Source organism: Danio aesculapii, chromosome 17 (assembly GCF_903798145.1).
Source record: "Danio aesculapii chromosome 17, fDanAes4.1, whole genome shotgun sequence".
Taxonomy (NCBI): domain Eukaryota; kingdom Metazoa; phylum Chordata; class Actinopteri; order Cypriniformes; family Danionidae; genus Danio; species Danio aesculapii.
Genome location: NC_079451.1, coordinates 6,949,380 through 6,964,536, shown reverse-complemented (window position 1 = coordinate 6,964,536; position 15,157 = coordinate 6,949,380). Strand labels below are relative to the sequence as shown.

At 41.5% G+C, this 15,157-nt stretch overlaps 1 protein-coding gene across 1 annotated transcript in view; it reads right to left on the bottom strand.

The window, feature by feature from the left end:
* Positions 1–14,515, bottom strand: part of plekhh1 (pleckstrin homology domain containing, family H (with MyTH4 domain) member 1) — a 97,384-nt gene extending 82,869 nt beyond the window's left edge. Inside the window, 1 exon segment of the mRNA XM_056476462.1 lies at positions 14,301–14,515. The gene's annotated coding sequence lies outside the window, so the exon portion shown is untranslated.
* Positions 14,516–15,157: the final 642 nt, after the last annotated feature.

Genomic DNA, 15,157 nt, shown 5'->3' with positions numbered 1-15,157 from the left:
ACTACAAAGCCATGACGGTTTACTTCTGAACAATATGTGGGCCCTTGTAGCAGACACTAAAGAAAAACCTTGGAAGTGGAATGGTAAATGAGACGGACGGACACCAGAAGTCTCCGACACAGCAGACATTGAAGCTGCAGAGCGGCACAACTGCGCCATGTCACACTCTACAATTAGCATGGTCGTAACTACAGCCCTACTGACAAATTACAGAAGCGGCGCACAGAGAGATTCCGCTAGCTGACCAAAATGCCATAACTCTCTGTCCAGTTATGTATGGACTTGACTGAAGTCGAAGCCTGAGGTTTGGGAAATACAGCCTGGCATGGCCATCAGAAGTAGAGGTCAATTTAAGCCAATGTTTCTGCTAGCTCAGCCCACGTCCACTTGCATTGCCAAATATGACAGCAACATGCAAATAATTCATTTGCCGCTGAAGCCTCGTTGCTAATGCTTTGAGGAACAGGGCATTTCGCACCCTTGGTTTGTTTGACAGGGGAAAGGGAGGAAGACAGAGAATCACCATATTCTTTTCTTATGTGACTACTAGAGTACAGCAGATTCATTAAGGGAAGGATACAATGTACACTTCATAAAGTGAAAGTCAATGGCTATTTGCACTCTGATAGACCAAAAAAATATTACCTGTGGCTTCAGATTATGATCTCATGAAGTTAAAATATTGGTCAGTGAACATTGTTTAAAACATTAGTATTACCTCAATGATCTAACATATGCGCGAGTTGCATTTGAGACATACATTGTTGTACGTCAGGAAGATATTAAAAGGTAGCAATGTTGTAAATGTGTTCAATATCATGTCCTAACAATCCGTTTGCTTCAATAAACCCCAATGTAACTTCAGGACTGAACTGTAACCCCAGTAACATTCCATTAACTTGCATTAAATAAAAATCACCAAAGAGCACAGGCTCATTCTGAAAAGGTACCCTTATATACATTTATGGAGAGCTGGAGGTGTGTTCTGGAGGTGTGTTTTCAGAATAAACCAATCTCCCATTCCCTTTAAGAGTCAGTTGCACTGCGCCATAGCACATTTGCTATTTACATGGCGACTTTGTAAGTGGGAAAACTGAACGCTTCACTACAGAGAAAACAGTAAACAGACCATCTGCAGCACGAGAATGAGATGAGCCTCCTCATTGTTTACTTTCGCTTTCACTCTCGTGGATAGGGAAACTTCTTGTACGCACAGACATCCATTAGCCTATAAATAATTAATTTTGTTTGTTAAGCGCAAAGATTTGTTTCAAAACTATTTCTAATCTCAGTTCTAATTTCCAGCAAACGAATAAAAGAACAATAATAACGAAGTGTGCTCAAAAAACTGAGTTAAATCCAAATACACATGCTATGCCCCATATGGTCTAAAACCTGACAGGTGGGCAAATCTAAGCTTGTTTTTAATAAAACAAATATAAATATGCATATAATAAATAATACTGCTAAAATAATAACATTATACAAAAGCAAATTGTTATGAATAAACTGAAACCCCCCCGAGATGAAGGCATGAAAGTAAGTTTATATTTATGTAGACTAGAAAATATTATGTTTTGTAATATTTTAATCCTTTATGTTTATATCCTATATATATCCTTATTATATCCTTTATTTATACTTAATATTTAAATTCTTTTTCATATGTAAAGATATTTTCGTATTGCTGTAGCCTACATCCTGTCTGTATTAAGCATTGTGTAAGCGAGGCGCACAACTAACGCGCTCTGCGCTGGACAATAGACCGGCTTTGTTCTGGTCTAATGAATAATCTATTATAGTTTCTCAAAATAGCAACGTGCCAGCAATGCACCTTAACACGCCTCCTTTTTTAGATCAGAATGCCTATGGGCGCACATATGAGCACAAATGCGTTTGCTATTTAAACAGCGTGGCGCAAAACATCAAAACGACTCTTACGCCAAGCTGAAACTAGTAAACAACTATTGCGTCACGCCTTGCGCCGGGTGTATATTAGGGCCCAAAGTCTTAATTCAACTTATCTGTTTTAAGTTACAATGGGTTTACTCACTTTTTAAAGTAAAGTCATCGTGTCGCTTTTAAGGCAACAAGTTTTCTCACTTTTTTTAAGTAACTAAAGCTAACAAAATAAATCTTAAAGCACATCCACAGCGACAAAACTGAACCCAAAACTGCACACAAATCAATGTACAGCTTTTAATGACTGCAAAGAGACTGTTATTATATATATATATATATATATATATATATATATATATATATATATATATATATATATATATGCTAAGACACAAGGAGTATCTATCTATGTTAAACAGCGTAGTAGGCAAAAGTCAATCTTATGAAGCAAAAAAAAAAAACAAAAAGTGTGTGTGTGGGTCATGAAAGGCCAGTAGGAAACCAGGACAAGTCTCTGGTGGATCATTCAATAAAACAGAACATTCTCTGTTATTCCAATAAAATGAATATCATTTTAAAACTTCAGTTTACGTAGCCACAGGCGCGCACACACACACACACACACACACACACACACACACACACACACACACACACACACACACACACACACACACCAGATCTATGCTGAGCATGCAGCTGCGGTGATGTAAGCGATTAAATGATATCATCGCAGCAGTCGTGTGAAATCCCCTCTGTTGTTTCTCTGTCAAGACCAAACTGGTTTTCCAAGACTTTGACATCTCATCTGAACTACTCAAAATCTTCAGGAAAAAAAAAGTGTGTCAGGGTCAGTCTGCGGCATGTGTGTGTGTTCACAAATGTGTTTCTGCCATTACAATGAACACAATTTAAATGCAATCGGTGCAATTATATTCTAATAAAAATGATGTGTGTGGCTTTATTATAGTAGTCGTGTGAGATATTCCAAATGAAGACTTAAAGTAGCTATTACAGGTTGGAGCTAGCGGCCTATAATCTTTCCAACTCTTTGCTCCTGCATTGGCAATAGATCTCCAAAGAAAGGCCACCACACGCAGCTAAACTGAGCCTGACATCTTTTGTTTCAGCCTGCAATGAAGTTTCCATTTGGTGTCTGCGCAACAATTTATGGCCACCCATAACAGCAGCTTTGGAGGTCTGACTAACAGAAACGTCTGCTGACTAACTCGAAGTAGCTGTTTGTCAGAAAACAGCCAAATTAATTCATTCCACCATGTGGATGCTTTCTGGCACCATTGTGCTTATGAAGAATAGTTCCTGTCTAAATTTCTGAAGGGAAAAAATAACTCTAAGTCCATCGTTTTAATGAGGTTTTGGGTCATTTAAGGTCAGCTGGTCAGAAAGAGTGACCAGTTGCATCTGCTTAAGACCATTTTTTCCAAGCTGGACGACTATGTTCCACATCTTAATTCGATTTCTGTTTAGTTCGATTATCACTTTATTCGGGTTAAGTTAATCAAAATAGTTGTTTAAATGGTAGTGTTACGGAAGCAGACGGACAAACAAGGGGAGTAAGTATAAATGAGGTTTATTACAACAGCAGAGTAATTTGGATAATGATTGAGAGTGGAAATGGAGTTTGGATGAACTGATGATTCTCTTTGCCAGGTGGGATGACAGACACAGAAGGATGACCGAATGCACACACCAGAGGACTTGCGGGGAAGACAGACTGACGAGACACACAACGTTGACAGGACAACTGGAACACTGGACAGACTGGAATGAAAACAGAGATAAGGTAAGTATATTTGCTGAGATCGTAGGGGAGTGAAACCTAGGAAGTGGTTCACTCAGAGTCCGCTTCGTAGGAACGAGACCGGACAATGAGTGAAGTGAGGTGTGTGCTTATATAGTGAATGGGAGTGATTGGGTGCAGCTGTGCGTGGTTAATACTCAGGTGAAGGTGCTCGGTGCGTGATGTTGGTGGAAGAGCCTGGCCAATCCGTGACATTACCCCCCTCCCCAGGGCCCGCTCCTGAGGGCCTGAACCTCCGACGTCGTGGTGGTCTACCTCGTCCTCGAGGTGCTGGAAATTCTGGGTGATTGGAGTGGAACTCTTCCATAAGTGCGGGATCTAGTATATCGGATCTGGAGACCCATGACCTCTCTTCTGGACCGTATCCTTCCCAGTCGACGAGGTATTCAAGCTGACCACCACGACGCCGGGACCGTAGGATGTCCTTGACTTGGTAGATGGCCCCTTCTTCTAACATCAGGGGGGGAGGAGGTTCCTCTTCATGGCCAGGCTCTGTGGAGGGAATCAGAGGATCGTGAAAGGGTTTTAGAAGGGACACGTGGAATGTGGGGTGGATTCTGTACTGTGGTGGTAACTGTAATTTGTATGTGACGGGGTTGACCTGTTCCAGAATGGTGAAGGGACCAACAAATCTGGGACTTAATTTTCGGGAGGGCAGTCGCAACCGGATATCTCTGGTGGAGAGCCAGACCTTTTGTCCTGGAGTATAGATGGGGCCTGGAATCCTCCTCTTATCAGATACCTCCTTTGTTCTGCGTACTGCCCTCTGGAGATGGTGATGAGCATCGTCCCAGACTCTCTCGCTCTCCCGGAACCAGTAATCCACTGCGGGGACATCAGATGGTGCGCCATCCCAGGGGAAGAGTGGAGGTTGGAACCCTAGGATGCACTGGAATGGCGTGAGTCCGGTGGTAGGTTGCCGCAGGGAATTCTGGGCGTATTCCGCCCAGCCCAGAAACTGGCTCCAGGAGTTTTGGTGACCGTGACAGAAGGTCCGGAGGAACCGCCCCACTTCCTGAATTTTCCTCTCTGTCTGGCCGTTGGTTTGGGGGTGATAGCCAGACGAGAGGCTTACGGTCACACCTAGGAGTCTGAAGAATGCTCTCCATAGTCTGGAGATGAATTGGGGTCCTCGATCCGAGACTATATCTTCTGGTAACCCAAAATTTCGAAAGACGTGGTTGAACAGGTTTTCGGCGGTCTCTAGGGCTGTGGGTATACCTTTCAAAGGAATCAAACGACAGAATTTAGAGAATCGATCTATGATGACTAGAATGCAGGTGTTACCTTCAGACAATGGGAGGTCTGTCATGAAGTCAACTCCTAGGTGTGACCAGGGGCGGTTTGGGATGGGCAAGGGATGGAGTTTACCAGCAGGTAGATGGCGAGGACTCTTCGCCATAGCGCATTCTCTGCAGCCTTGGACGTATCTTCTCACATCCCTCGCCATGTTCGGCCACCAAAAGCGTTGGGATAGCAGCGAGAGGGTGTTGTTGGCCCCAGGATGTCCTGTGCCCAGAGATGTATGGCTGGAATGAATGAGATCTACCCGTTGGTTTTCAGGGATGAAGCGTCGATTGGGGGGACAGCCCGGCGGAGTTCTGGATTCTGGAGTGGCGTTTACTGTAGGAGCGGACCATTGGATGGGACAGATAGTGATCTGATCGGGAAGGATCTTGGCCGGTGTCTCAATAATTTCATGCTGGTCGTGAATTCTGGAAAGTGCGTCTGCTCTGATGTTCTTTGAACCTGGTCGATATGAGATAGAGAACTGAAATCTGGAGAAGAACAATGACCAACGGGCTTGACGAGGACAGAGTCTTTTAGCATCTTTTAGGTATTGGAGATTTTTATGATCTGTGATCACCTGGAACGAATGTTTGGCCCCCTCCAACCAGTGTCGCCACTCCTCCAGGGCGAGCTTGATGGCCAGAAGTTCTCGATTTCCGATGTCATAGTTCCTTTCCGCCGGGCTGAGCTTCCGGGAGAAATAGGCACATGGATGGAGTAATGAAGGAGTACCGTGGTACTGGGACAGGATGGCTCCCACTCCGGTGGTCGATGCATCCACTTCGACCACAAACGGCAAGTCAGGATCAGGATGAGTCAGCAGTGGGGCTTGAGTGAAGGATTCTTTTAGGTTTTGGAAGGCTGCGGCGGCTTCGGGAGGCCAGGGTAGTGCTTTGGGTTTATTTTTCAACAGGTTGGTGAGCGGAGCGGTGATGAGACTGTAATTCTGGATGAAACGTCGGTAGAAATTAGCAAATCCTAGGAAACGTTGGAGTTCCTTTATGGTCTTTGGTTCGGGCCAGGAGATGACGGAAGTGACCTTCCCCTCGTCCATACGAACCCCTCTTTGATCGATGATGTACCCCAAGAACTGAACAGATGGTGAATGGAAGGAGCATTTTTCAGCCTTGAGGTACAGGCGGTGTTTCCTGAGGGTTTTCAGGACCTCCGCAACGTGGTGGCGATGTTCGGCCTCACTCCGGGAGTAAATCAGGATATCATCTATGTATACAATGACGAAGAGATGAAGGAACTCCCGGAGAACTTCGTGGATGAAGTTTTGGAATACGGAGGGGGCGTTAACCAGACCATAGGGCATGACCAGGTACTCGTAGTGTCCAGTAGGGGTCACAAACCCAGTCTTCCACTCGTCCCCCTCACGTATTCTCACCAGGTTATAGGCGCTGCGGAGGTCCAACTTGGTGAAAATTTTGGCGGATCTGAGTTGTTCCAGGGCCGCAGGGACGAGAGGAAGGGGATACCGGAACTTGACTGTACCTTGATTTAGGGTTCTGTAATCGATACATGGCCGCAGCCCTCCATCCTTTTTAGCCACGAAGAAGAAACTTGAGGCAGCAGGTGACGTGGATGGACGGATATACCCCTGACTCAGAGCCTCATGGATGTACTCCTCCATTGCCTTGGTCTCCGGAAGGGACAACGGGTAGATCCTACCTCTGGGCATAGGAGCATCTGGAAGCAGGTCTATGGCGCAGTCCCATGGCCGATGTGGAGGTAGCTGGGAAGCTCTCTTGGGGCAAAATACATCCTCGTATGAGGAGTAGATCTTCGGGATCTGAATGGATATTTTCTCGACAGGACTTTCGACAGACGTGACGTAGACGGTAAGGGGTCTTTGAATTTGTAAGGGTAGATCGGGAAAACAGCTGGATCTGCATTCTTCTCCCCATCTCTTAATCTCTCCTGTGCCCCAAGAGAGGATGGGATCGTGCTTCACCAGCCACGGGCGCCCTAAGATGATATCCATCGATGCACCCTCCAGAACCAGAAATTGAATCTCCTCTTTATGGAGCAGTCCTACTTGGAGATTGACGGGTTCACATTTTCGATGGATACGTGCCTGAGAATGGATATCGTTGGTTATGGGCTGAATCTGGTAGACGTGCGTCGAGGCTTCGGTGTTAAGCTGTAGTCGGCGACAGAGGGCGTGCGAGATGAAATTTCCTGCTGACCCGGAGTCGATGAGGGCTGTGACTGAAACTGAGACAGAAGGGGTAGTTAACTGGACATTAGTGGTGAGAGGATGCATTTTTTCAATGGGAGAACTGAACAAACTCACCACAGAGCGTGTTGGACGGATGGGACAGTCCAGCCTGACATGTCCTTTGGCACCACAGTACATGCACAGACCCCGGGTCAGCCTCCTCTGTCGCTCGGTGATTGTGAGTCTACCAGATTCTATGATCATGGGCTCTGGTTCTGGAGGGACGGCTGGCTCTGGCGAACGGAGGAGTGCTTGTGATACCGGTGGAGGATCATGCTGGTAGACCCTCAGACGATCGGAACAGCGCAGAGAGTGTTGGATGAACTTCTCCAATCCCATCGTGTCGTCGAGGGCGGCCAGCTGTAACCGGAGGCTGGGCTCTAGTCCGAGCCGGTAGGTTGTGAGGAGAGATCGCTCATTCCACCCGCTAGCAGCAGCCAGAGTTCGGAACCTGAGAGCATAATCCTGAGTGGACATGGCTCCCTGTTTGAGATGGTATAACTGTTCTCCAGCTGCTACTTCGGCATCCGCGCGACCAAAAACCTCCTTGAAATATTGGGTGAATGACTGAATGGAATTTGTTACCGGCCCAGACTGTTGCCAGATGGTTTCAGCCCATCGAAGAGCCGACCCAGAGAGAAGGGAGATGATGAATGCGATTTTGGACCGATCTGTAGGGTATAACTCGGGTTGCATAGTGAATACCAGAGAACATTGTAGGAGAAATCCATTGCACTCCTCCGCCCCGCCAGAGTAGGGCGCTGGTCGAGCCATGGGACTGGATGAGTGGGTGGACGGTGAAGAAGTGCTCGGTGCTGGTGGTGCTTCGGGAAGTGGAGCAGATGGTAGTAGCACTCTCTTCAATGAATCCACCAACTCCTGAAGGGGATCGTGAGTGCTCATGCTGTTGGTAGTTGAAGGTCCGGTCTTCTGTTACGGAAGCAGACGGACAAACAAGGGGAGTAAGTATAAATGAGGTTTATTACAACAGCAGAGTAATTTGGATAATGATTGAGAGTGGAAATGGAGTTTGGATGAACTGATGATTCTCTTTGCCAGGTGGGATGACAGACACAGAAGGATGACCGAATGCACACACCAGAGGACTTGCGGGGAAGACAGACTGACGAGACACACAACGTTGACAGGACAACTGGAACACTGGACAGACTGGAATGAAAACAGAGATAAGGTAAGTATATTTGCTGAGATCGTAGGGGAGTGAAACCTAGGAAGTGGTTCACTCAGAGTCCGCTTCGTAGGAACGAGACCGGACAATGAGTGAAGTGAGGTGTGTGCTTATATAGTGAATGGGAGTGATTGGGTGCAGCTGTGCGTGGTTAATACTCAGGTGAAGGTGCTCGGTGCGTGATGTTGGTGGAAGAGCCTGGCCAATCCGTGACAGGTAGACTCTTAATCAGAGTATTGTCTTAATAATCATATTAAAATCTGAGTATTGGTGTCAATGTAAACATACTCAATGTCAAGATTTAATGTCAAGAACTTATTTGAGGGTAGTGCTGCGCGATATCTTATGGGCAAAATAAAAAGTCTATCGTTTCATATTATGCTATATTGTTTATTTTGTGGTGTCACAAAACGCATTATTTATGGTGATGTATTTTGTGACACCACAAAATAGACAGAATCATGAATAACAGCATCGTGGGAAAACCAGAGCACCCGGAGAAAACACACGCAAACACGGGGAGAACATGCAAACTCTACACAGAAATGCCAACTGGCTCAGCCGAGGCTCGAACCAGCGACCTTCTTGCTGTGAGGCGACAGCACTACCCATTGCGCCACCGTGCCGCACCTATTTTGCATTTTATTTAGCAATTTTATGTTGGATTATTTTTTTGAAAAGTGTGTTATATTTTATTATTTCTACATTTTTATTCAAACATTTGCCCTGAAGTTCTAAATAAAGTGAGAAATGTGATCACATATGAAGAGTAAATATGTAACTATGTAAAGTAATTGAAAGTCTAAAAAAGAAAGTTCCTCTTGCAGTTTCTGGTGGATAAAAATAATAACTGAATGCTTGTCAACTGTCCAGACCTTAAGAGATGTCCAGTTCTGCTCCTTAAGGGCCAGTACATACATACCTGGAAGTTTCTAGGAAGTCTAAAGACTTTGATTAGCAGGTTCAGGTGTGTTTAATTATAGCTGTAGAAAATCTCTACAGGAAAGTGGCTCTCCGCTACTACCCCTTCAGGGTTTTCTGTAATTCTTTAGCAACCCCACATGAAATCTGCACAATGACAATTGAGTCTATTTATTTAATTAGCAAATAAATAAATAAATATATATATATTTATTTTAAGGTCAATATTATTAGCCCCTTTAAGCTTTATTTTTTTCTGATTGTCTACAGAACAAACCATCGTTATACAATAACTTGCCTAATTACCCTAACCTGCCTAGTTAACCTAATTAACCTAGTTAAGCCTTTAAATGTCACTTTAAGCTGTATAGAAGTGTCTTGAAAAATATCTAGTCAAATATTATTTACTGTCATCATGGCAAAGATAAAATAAATAAGTTGTTAGAAATGAGTTATTAAAACTATTATGTTTAGAAATGTGTTGGAAAAATCTTCTCTCCGTTTAACAGAAATTGGGGAAAAAATAAATATATTTATACAAATTTTAACAGATTCACTTCCATAACATTATTGACTAATATAACTAATTATTACTATTGACTAATATTTTATTACACTACAGTTTGTGAAGTAATATTATTAATTTCTATTTTTTGGTGTACATTATATGAGAAACTTGCCTTGGATCTACTTGGATAAACAAGGCAATCTAATTAGATTTACATTGTAAACCTTAGAATAAACTTAAAAAAGTATGTAACTTTCATAAGGTTTTTAGTTATGATCCCCCCAAAGTCAATCCACATAAATCCGCAGATTTTCACTAAATTCTGCACAAACATATAAAAAAAAAAATCTACAGACTGTCTGGCCCTGGTTTTGAGTCAATCTGTTCAGCAGGGACTACATAAACCAATTTAATCCTTGCTGATGCTTTCTGACTTCAGTGTACTTCTCTGGTGAGCTTTAAACATCGTCTCAGCTTATAACAAGGGCTGGGAATGTTCCTCTCTATCTTTCTGCTAAAAAATTAAATCAGTTCAGTCTGCCCTTTTTATTGGCTTTGGGGAAGCTTTTTAAACCAGCTTAAACCATGTAGATTCCTTTTGATTCCATCATACGTCACTGTGAATATGTAATCATTACAATATAAAGGCTGATTTTTCCAAAACTAAATAGTAAAAGAGCTTAAAAGTTGTCAGCTGGTCTCAGATTTGGGTTTTGATGGTTTGCAATCATTTTAAGTTAGCTGGTCGGTGGTCAGGTTAAGACAAGCTTACTAGAGATGGGCGATATCTAATTGTTTGCAATATACCAGTAAAATATCTCCCCACAATAAAAAAGTACTTTTCATAATAACAATAAAACGCAAAACTGGCCTGAGTTATTATTAAACTGGCAATGAGTTATTATTACAGTAGTAATAGTGTGATGGTTTTGCATGTTTCAGCCTGTTTACAAAAGAAATTTACTGACATATTTTCACTCTGAATTCATGTCATAACACCAGTCGAGTGCTTAAAATAGCTCATTTTTATGACCAGACATGGTTTAACATGACAGAATTAAGAAGAAATCACATCAGTATTCAGTACAATGGTAAAGGCTAGGTCTATTAGCATTGCATTATAGACCACTTCATTGTGGTGATGTCACTGGCCCATGAATATTTCCTGCTTGTTGTCAAACTATTTTAATAACTGTAACGAGGCAATTCAATCATTTCTTAACATTAAAACAGCTGTCGTAACATTATTTATCAATATGTGGACATTTCAGGATTCTCGGAAGCTAGGGAAATATACGTTTGGACCATTGTTATTGTTTACATCCCTCAATATGGTCTATAAATATATTTTATGCTTATAAAATACCCAGGATGGCTTGAAGAACACAAATAATCCATATATTGCCACACTGTAAAACCCAAACAGTTAAGGTAACTCAAACTATTTGAGGAAACCCATTGCAACAAACCATTTAGTTCAAAAGCTAATCCTAATGAGTACTGTGAACAATTTGAGCACAGTAAAACCCAATAAATGAAGAGTACTCAAACCAACTGAGTATTGTAAAACCCAATAAGTTAAGGCAACTCAAACCATTTGAGTTAAAAAAACTAATCTATATGAGTACTGTAAACTTGCTCCATTTAAGTTGAAGTAATAAGATATTTAATGAACTCATTAGTCATTACCTTTAACACTCAGTTCAAAACTCTTTTCAAATGAGTAGAATTAACTTTCAGTAAATTTTGAGTTAACGACACTCATTTAACTTGATATAGTTGACTGTTGGGTTTTACAGTGCATAAAAAGTGTTTGGTTTATTGTATTCATCCAGGATCAGGGTTAAAGACCAATTTTTCTTTTAAATATAAAAATAAAAACATGAAAATACTACTTTTCTCTACAAATACAGCACTTTTTTTGTCTCTCAGTGAATACATACTGTATGAACTATCATCAATACTATTGTTATTGCAATAAAAACAAAACAGAAAATACTGAGATATAATTTTAAGTCCACATCTCACATCTCTACCAGTTAAAGACCACTTTGGCCAGACTTGAAGAGCTAAAACTGGTAAACCACCACTGAACCATAAATTGGATTAAGAAGCATCTAAATATCATGCCTATGAGTCTACGGCCAACAATGACGCCAAAAGGCACAACTGAATATAGTACATCACCACAGCCTTGGCCTGCAGATATGTCATATTTAGGGGTGAGAACATCTGCTGCTGAATACAACACCCATTTAGTGGTGGTATAAATAGGCAGAATTACATGAATCACAGCGAGTTCTTAACAGCTGTAGATCCCCAGCAGATCACCTCTCCAATACGGTCTCCTCCGTTTCCTTCTTCTTTTTCTCTGGTCTACAGGAAGCTTTGCATTTGGCCTAATAACAGGCATCTGCAAACTGGCCATTCTCATTATCAGCTGGAGCAGTAAATACAGCCTATGACATCCCTCCACGCAGAGGTGTAAACATCACCTACACACTCTCTGCGGCGTACTTCAATAAGCATTGACGAATACAGGACGAAGAAAACAAGGACAAAACACTGGTTTCAAGAGAAGGTTTCAGTAAAGTTCGGGTTTTGTGCTTTTGGACTACACTAATAAAATGTCATTTGCTGTCATTTCACACAGCACACATCTTGTTTTTGTGAATAAGAATGAACTCTTTTATAAAACTAAAGCTATAAGATGAATAGAAGGGTCAACAATATAAAAAAAAAAAATAATAAATAAATATATATTTATATATATATATATATATATATATATATGCAGTTTCAAACATTTTACATAAAAAAACAACTTTTTTTCACCTACTTTTGATTCAATGTAATTTTAATGTGATATTTTGGCCCCACTTAATATTAGGTGGCACTACTATGCTTGCATAAATACAAATAAATGTATTAACTGTGTTCATAATGTATTGCAGAACACTTGTGGTGCTCTTGAGATGAGATAGGGTAGGTTTAAGGGTGGGTTAAGGTGTAAAGGATGGTCAATAGTGTAATTACATATGTAATTACAGAAATTAATTACAGATGTAATTACATGCAGGTATTTAATCATTCATAAGTAGAATGTAAAACATGTATTTACACAAGAAGTGCATAATAACAAATGATTAATTGGAGTGTAAGTACATAATAGTTAAGGCCACTTAATATACAGTTGGACCCATATTTTCTTTTCACCTTTAATGCATGAGATATGCATTATATGAATGAATATGTTCATTCTTTTCGGCTTAGTCCCTTTATTAATATGGGATCGTCACAACGGAATAAACCGCCAATTTATCCAGCACATGTTCTACGCAGCAGATGCCCTTCGTGCTGCAACCCATCACTGGGAAACATCCATACACACTTATTTACATACACACTACAGACAATTTTAGCTTACCCAATTCACCTATAGCACATGTCTTAGGACTTTGGAAACTGGAGCGCCTGGAGGAAACCCATGCAAACACGGGGAGAACATGCAAACTCCACACAGAAATGCCAACTGACCCAGCCAGGGCTTGAACCAGCGACCTTCTTGCTATGAGGCGATTGTGCTACCCACTGTGCCACCGTGCTGCCAGATATAATATGCATATAAATGTAAAAAATTCGGAAAACATTATGCTACTTTTGATATTACAATAAAATAGATTTTTTAAATCATGAACATTATTGGTTATTACCAGAGTTGATCCTTTGACCAACAAAAAAGATGACCAAATCATAAACATTTGGACATTTTAATAGATCCCCTTACCTTGACACAGTCACATTGTCATACATTATAATCTACTTGTGTTTTACAATTACCTTTTGAATATTATTTAATATTTCAAAACAAAGCAGCTTCTTCCAGAAAAACAAGTCAATTTTTGTGTAGACAGAATTATATTACAGATAGGCTTAAACAACTCATAACACTATTGTGCAGTCCTAGATGGAGTGTGTGTGTGAGGTCAAACTCAAACTTATTTATGAAAAACTCCATGTGAGCACAAAAGCACATGCACTAGGAATGTTACAGACCTAAACACCCTTGAGAAACACTTCTCAAGTGTTATTAACTGTTCTGCACGAGTGGCTAAAAGCGGCTTGCAAACAGCATCCCTGTTTTACAAGTTTGTTCAACAAACAGCACAACGAAACTTTAAATGCACCAACATTGGTTTACTGCTTAAAAGATAACGGCACATGTACCACTGTCGTTATTTTTGTCCAAAAATGGGCACAACGCACAGGTGTGTCAGACTGGAAAATGTCAACATTAACATATAAGGACCCCCTGAACATCCTAACCGCAGTTTGAGAGATTTAAAGCATAAAAACATTCAATTTGATCAAGCATGCAACATTTTTAAGCGACAAACACTAGCTTTATCTTCATATCCCACCACGTACCCACCGCTGAACTTACCTTGTGACTGTCCTTCTCTTGACCGCCGGAGATTTTCACTTTAATGTTTTCAAAACCGGTAGATCACATTACATCACATCGCTGCGCTACGCCTCCAAACTTCGCAAACTCTCTCAAAAGTCGCTCCTCCAAAACGTTTATTCTCCGTCGCGAGGTCTTTCAGAGGACCCAGTCCTGCTCTGAACACAGCAGACGTTGCACCGCATCTCCATTCAGTAAATTCATTCTTTATTCCTTTAAAGAGCCGAGTTCTGGGGTCAGGTTACGCCGGGAGCCAAACCCCCTTTTCTGCTGTTCGATTCGTTAAAGACTCGTTAATTCGAGTCGGTTCCACCAGACCAAGCTCAAGATTCACTGACCGTTTAATACGTAAAAAGACTCAAATCATAGCTGACAGTAGAAACGGCAGGTGTAGCTTAAATTTTTGACTGTTTGAAGTAAAAGTACTCTATTATTTACAAGTAATAACCTAACTTAAATGTTACTGAATATACAAATAAAAAAGTGGGATTTGATCAACTTAGTTTTTATGATCTGAATCAAACCATAATTGAAAAACAATTGTTGAATGCCAATTGTTAGCATTATGTGGCATAAATGTAGACGTGCCACAACCGGCTGTCAGGACCGCGCAATGACGTAAAAGAACCGCTGAACCATTTTGAGGATCCATTTCGATGAACTGATTCTCTGCGTGTGTGTACGTCTGCTCCGCACACACAGGAAATTGCATCAGGGGCCACTACTGTCCCTTTGAAGTGCTCAAAGTTTTCTGGCTCACTCTTGACTGTGTCTTTTTCTTAGGGAAATATATTGATATACCTGTGAGTGAATCTAAGGAAATTAAACTAATTTTA